General features: G+C 53.1%; 1 long non-coding RNA gene across 1 annotated transcript; it reads right to left on the minus strand.

Annotated features, from left to right (window-relative positions):
* Positions 1 to 1,841: 1,841 nt before the first annotated feature.
* Positions 1,842 to 6,465, minus strand: LOC107968233 (uncharacterized). The gene is made up of 4 exons (XR_001709289.4): positions 6,367 to 6,465; positions 6,023 to 6,175; positions 3,378 to 5,347; positions 1,842 to 2,210 (listed from the first exon to the last, which is right to left on the minus strand). It is a non-coding gene; the product is annotated as an uncharacterized LOC107968233 (long non-coding RNA).
* Between the last annotated feature and the right edge of the window lie 14 nt (positions 6,466 to 6,479).

A 6,479-nucleotide genomic window follows, 5' to 3' on the forward strand; every position in this document is an offset into this window, starting at 1 on the left:
GTAGCTTGGATTACAGACGTGTGCCACCACACTTGGCTAATTTTTGTATTTTTAGTAGAGATGGGGTTTCACCATGTTGGCCAGGCTGCTCTTGAACTCCTGACCTCAAGTGATCCGCCCACCTAGGCCTCCCAAAGTGCTGCGATTACAGGTGTGAGCCACTGGTCCTGGCCTAAGCAACGGAGGTTTAAAGTGATTTTTAATGCAGCAGTTCTAACTGATATAGACACAAAGTAGAATTTTTCTCCACGTGAGGCTGCTAGCCACACACAAAGATGAAATGAACTCCTTTGTCGTGTAAGAATCTCTCCAACGCTGATCACTATAATAGTAACAAAAGCTGCCACTTATTGAACTCTCATTGTTGGGCTCTGTGAGAAGTGCCACGTATATATTATCTCGTCAAATTCTTGCAACAGCCTTAAGAAGCGGGTATGATTATTTCCATTTTACAGATAAAAAAAAAAAAAAAAAGCCCTAAGGCTCAGAGAGGTTAAGAAACAAGGCCAAGGTCACGTAGCGAATAAGTGGTAGAGTTTGGATTCAAGTACAGGCTGGTCTACCTCCCAAAGCTATGCCAGAGAGGTGGCACAGGCACTGTTGTTAATGGGGTTTCTTGGGAATAAGTGGCCCCATTCTTCAGGTCAAACTATGGGTCACACAGCACTTGTTGGTTTTGTTTTTCCAGTATAATTTAATATAAGAAACTTACAGTATTCAATATAACAATTAAACACTTGCCCAGTCCGAGTCCCCTTTACTCCCCGATGCCATTCCCTCTGTTTTGGAGAACTGAAAAGATGAGAAGGAGACACCAGGATAACACAGAGGTGGAACCTGCAGGAAGCAGCAGCCACCCTTACATCAGAGAACAAAGGGAAGTGTGGGAGTTATCAGAGCCTCACAGCTGGGAGGAAGACCCTGCAGAACAGGGGCCTTGTCTGGCACCTCTCAGGGGAAGCTCTTATTTTTTTCTTTTTTTTCGAGACAGAGTCTCACTCTGTTGCCCAGACTGGAGTGCAATGGCACGATCTCAGCTCACTGCAGCCTCTGCCTCCTAGGTTCAAGCGATTCTCCTGCCTCAGCCTCCCAAGTAGCTGGGACTACAGGTGTACACCACTATGCCTGGCTAATTTTTGTATTTTTAGTAGAGATGGAATTTCACCATGTTGGTCAGGCTGGTCTCGAACTCCTGACCTCAGATGATCCACCCACCTCGGCCTCCCAAAGTGCTGGAATTACAGGTGTGAGCCACTGTGCCTGGCCAGCTCTTATTTTTGACAGTGAACAATGCCAAGGACATCAAGGAACACAGCTGGCTGGTTGTGGGGGGTAGGGTGGACTGGAAATATCCAGTCTGGAACCCCACTTTTTCCACATGCAAAGAAGATGCCCAAGGAGAAGGAATGGCAAGAGGGAGAGAATGGGAGTTGGATTGGGTGTCGGAAGACAGTCAGGATTTGGATAATTGAAGACATCTGAAAGAAGAATTTGCTCATCCAAGGTCCTGGAGCTAGGATGGGGCAGGGCTGGGACTGAGCACAGACCCAGGTATGTGTGCTTCTCCCTCCAATACTGCGTTGTGGGTAACTCTGCCCTGGCACCTCCTGCCATGGCGCTGGGCATAGGCCTGTCCACCCTCTGACACAATGCCCATGGGCACCTGCAGCCCTGGGTGAAAGCCTCCTAGGGAGGGGCAGGTGACAGAGTGGTGTCCTGAGTTGGCAGAGTGTGGTGGTCACAGCTTGGGCTCTGCAGCCAGATGACCTGGGACCAAATCCTCACTGTGGTACCCACTAGCTGCATGACCTCAGGTAAGTCACTTAACCTCTTTTATTTTTAAACATTTTATTTTGAGAGAATTTTAGATCTACAAAAGAGTTGCAGCAAGAGTTCCCGTATACTGTTTGCCCAGTGTCACCTAATGTTAGCATCTGACATTACCTAGTGCATTCATCAAAACTAAGAAATTAACATTGGTACACTGCTATTAACTCCACTCCAGACTTTATCCAGATGTCTCCAGTTTTTCCACCAATGTCCTTTTTCTGTTCTGGGATCTAATCCAGGATACCAGGTTGCATTTAGATGTCACCTCTCTTCAATATCCTCATCTATAACGTGGGGAGGATGGTAATGACGGCATCAATCCCATGGTCCTGCTGTGAGGAGCAAGCGACGGCTCACAGATGTACTGCATTAGCTGGTGCCTGGCACAGAAAAGTGTTCCATTAACTAGAGGTCACTATCCTTATGCTTAAGCCCTGTGATATTGTCTCATGCCCTCTGAGAGCCTATCTTGGAATGTGAGCCCAGGCCTTGCCCACTCATTCAGGGCCTAGGTTATTTTGTGCCCCTCTAGCAGGCTGGGTGGGGTGTCAGCCAACCCAGCCACTATCACTGAGGCCCACAGGGGCACTCCCTCTCACCCTACAAACTGGCCAGGGGTCTGGGGCATTGGCTAAGGACCTGCTTTGGAATTAGGCAGTCCTGGATTCAAATCCTGCCCTCCCCAATTAGTCCCTCTGTGAACTCAGGCAAATCAATGAATTTCTCTGAGCCTCCATTGCCCCTGCCTCCCAGGGTGGCTAGAAGAGAGGGTGGTTGACAGTAGATGTCAGCCTCAGGCAGGGTACACAGCAGCCTCCCTATTTTCTGTAGCCCACTGCCATGCTTCCCAGGGCGAGCTCTCCCCATGCTGTTCTGCAGCTGGGCTCGCCAGGCTTGGTGCCTGCTCGCACTTATGTGTCCACATTTGGACATATGGCCTGGCTAATGGGGAACCCAGTCTGCCCAGTCTGCAGTTCCGTCTCCTCTCGCTTCCTTCCCCGCCCCTTACTTGTCCCCAGCTGATGCTTCTGCAGAAAAGCCAAGCCAGGCCATCAGGACCCTCCCTGAAGGGCGGTCTAGGGTGGCACAGCCATATGCGCCACCATCCCGGTCTCCTCCCAGAGCCTCTCCAGCACCACCCTCGATTAGGGCTTCTGGTTGGCATCGTGACTTGGAAAGGAGGGACGCAGGCTGCCAGAGACCATGCTCTGCTGCTCATCTTCTCTCTGGGCTCCTGTCCCAGCTCCAGTGTCTCCTATTTCGGCTCTGCATCCTACCTTCCCACCCCCCTGGCATGCCCCAGTCCCCTCGGACCCTGAGCCTATGAAATCCTGACTACAAAAATGGTGAGTGTGTGGTAGCAAGTGTGTGAAGATTCAAAGCCTGCCTCTGTCACTTCCCAGTGGTGTGACCTTAAGCAAATCCCTTAACCTCCCTGTGCCTTATCTGTCAAATGGCAGTAAAGATTGTACCTACTTCAAAGGGTTATTGAGAGGAGTAAATTAATTAAGGCAAGATGCTTTTATTAACTGATCGCATTAACGTACCGTGCTTAGAACGATGCTGCGGAGCTGATGTTACCATTGTCATTAGCAGGGCTGATACTCAGAGAGGTGGTGGCAGCTGGAAGAGGAACTTCTGGTTTTGGTTTCAGATAAAACCAGGGCTCTGGGCCTGTATCCTGGCTCCTTTACTTCCTAGCTGTGTGACTTTCGGTCAGTCACTCAAACACCCTTGATTTCCCTGGTTTCCTCATCTGTAAAATGGGGAGGAAAGCAATAACCACCTTGTAAGTTGTTGGGAGGGTTTGATGAGATGATGCGTGAAAGTGCCTAGCACAGAGCCAGGAACAACCCGCAGGCCCTCAGTGGATACTTGGTAGATGGCAGGAGGATGGGTGGAAGTCCCTGCCTTTGCCTGCAGCATGGGATTTCAGACCTTGGTTCTCGTCCTCAGAAGGGGCTCCCCCAAGGCCTGGGCAGGGGAGGGCCCTGGTGTCTCTGGGTTCCTGTCCCAGCTGCAGAGTTCCCCAGCCGGAGCCCACAGGACCAGTCACATCCTGTTTCTCTTTTAGGCACCTTCTTTTGGGACCCAGCGCCCCAGATAGTATCCTGCTATTCATTTAGCTTATGGTGGGTGTAGGGTGGAATGTTTAGGTAAAACTTCACAAAGAGCTAGACTTCAGGTGGGCCTTGAAGAACAGTAAGTATGCCAACAGGTGGAGAGAAAGGGGCGGAGATGGTGTTTGCTGTACACTGGCTGCATTTGTGGATCCAGAGAAGGGCCTCTGCACATTTGTGCCCTTTGCAGTGAGGCTCTGCTGCTCCTCTCCACCTTCTGGATCTTGGGTGGCCTCAATACTTGCTTTAGCAGGGAGAAGAGCAGCAGAAGTGATGATGTGCCAGTCCTGAGCCTAAGCCACGAGAGGCCTTGCAGGCTGCAACTGCCACCTCAGTGTACTTAAGCCTGGGCTAGCTTCTTGGAGCATGAGAGGCCACACAGAGCAGAGCCAAGCCAGCCCAGGTGTCCCAGCTGAGGACCTGGACAAGTGGGAGAGCCCAATCTACACCCCAATCTGCCAGCTCACCACAGATGCAGACACATGAGTGAGACCAGCCAAGGTCAGAACTGCCCTGCTGAAGGAAGCACATGCTCTTAAGCCACTGGATTTGGTGGTTTATTGAGTATCACTGTGACCATAGGCAACCGAGACAGTGAAGGTAGAGAGAATGGAGAGGCAAACATGCAGAGGAGGGACAGTGTGGGGGTGCCTGGTGGGGGATGAGAAGCCCAGAATTTCTGATTCATACGGGCCTGATGGCAACCCCAAGTTCCCTCAAGCCAGGAGGTCTGAAGCCTGTGTGGCCAGTGACCTGCCCGCCGCCGAATGATGGATTAAGCGCATGTCTGATGTACCGGATTGGCCACCAGACTGCTGGTTGGATGTCTGCCAGGTTCCCTCACAAGCAGGCCTGCCTGCTATGTTTTCTCAGCCTGTTTTTTCCTATTTGCCAGAGCCCAGGTCTTTGAAACTGCTATCACAAGGCTGCTTCCACTTCCCCCCGTGGATCCTGGTGGAAGTTTCTTGATGTTGAGCAAGAACTCCCAGAAACTCCTGGAACCTGCCTCTCAGCCATGCGCGCCGGCGCAGCCCTGCTGTGTGGCCTTAGGCGCCCCTCTCCTGCCCCCGGGCCTCCCTCCACTGCGTGACCGGCCACATGGCCATGGCTGCTGCTCTGTGCCTGTCTCCTCATCTGTGAAATGAGGATACAGTCATGGACCTCATGGCGGGGGGGCGGGGGGAGGGTGGTGGTGGACGGAGGCGGGGCAGGGCCTTGGACTACTGTGTGCAGTTTGGATTCCTCCAGGCTTAAAATCGGCTTCCATCCCCAACTCTCCAGCTCCCCGTCTCCACCCAGGCCATTTGAACGATCTTGTTGAAAAGCACAGTGGTTTCCAAAGCAAATCCAAGTCTTGTGCGGCTCTGGGCTGAGGGTCCCACGCTTTTCACCCAGACCTATAATCATCACAGATGTTTAGAGGACGTGGTAAGTACAGAGCTGCATGCTTTATTTCTGCTGACCCAGGCCCCCACCCTCCTCCCTCCTGGGTACCAGGCTGCCTCCCAGGCTAGCGGGGCTGGTGCCTGTGTCTCCTCCTAACACTCCTGAGATTTGCATCCCCGCAGACGCCAGGCGCGGCGCTGCCGCAGGAGGTGGGGTGTTTAGAACCCGCTCCCCGGGCTCCCCCAGGAGCTTTGTGTTTAGTAAAGGCAGCAGTCAGTTCCCTGCTAGGCTCAGGGAAGGACGACAGCTCCCGGCTCAGTCCTCAGCCCCCAACCCCCACTCTTCAATCTCCTTCCCAGACCAATGACCCCCTCTGCGGGAGAACCTGCGGCGAAAGGCACAGCCCCAGAGCAGGGTCTGGAGTGGCAGGACCGGCAGCCAATGAAGGTGAAGGCCGAGCATTACATCATCACCGTGGTCTCCCATTGGTTTACATCCTAGGCTTCCTGACTCCGCCTCCCAGCCTTAACAATGGGCCTCTCTGCTCCCTGGCTTCTGACCCTGGTGCCAGCTTTGCCGAGAAGGCCACAGTCGGGCAGAGTCCTGGGCTAGGCGGGAGCCCGAGGTCTGGGCTGAGCCACTAACTAGGGGTGAGGCATAGTGTTGCCAGGCGTCATCTTCCTCACCTGCAAGAGGAGAGGGTTCCAGCTGTCAATCTCGGGTTCTGCCGCAGTTCACCCACCACCACACACTCGCCCACGAACGTCCTCCTCGCAGGCCCGGGGACCCTGGCCGGCCAGGGGTCTGGTCTGCCATGGGCTCCCTTTCCTCCCCAGAGCCTGGCAGGAAGTGAACATATGGAATGATGGTTAATGTTAACTGATGTTTTCTAAAGAGCACACACTGGGCTAACCTTATACATTATTTTATTCGTGTCCTAAATATTAGCCCCCCACGCAGCCCTAATTGTTCAGAGACAAGCACTGACTCTGAGGCTGGGCCAGGTTGAGTGATGGCCAAGGCCACGGACCTGGTGAGGGGGACAGTCAGGATTCGAACCCAGGCGGCTGGCTCCAGAGCCCTTCAAACGATGCCATGGGAATGGATGGGGGTCACTAGCCTCCCCATTGTGACTCGTTTGAG

Source organism: Pan troglodytes, chromosome 15 (genome assembly GCF_028858775.2).
Source record: "Pan troglodytes isolate AG18354 chromosome 15, NHGRI_mPanTro3-v2.0_pri, whole genome shotgun sequence".
NCBI lineage: Eukaryota > Metazoa > Chordata > Mammalia > Primates > Hominidae > Pan > Pan troglodytes.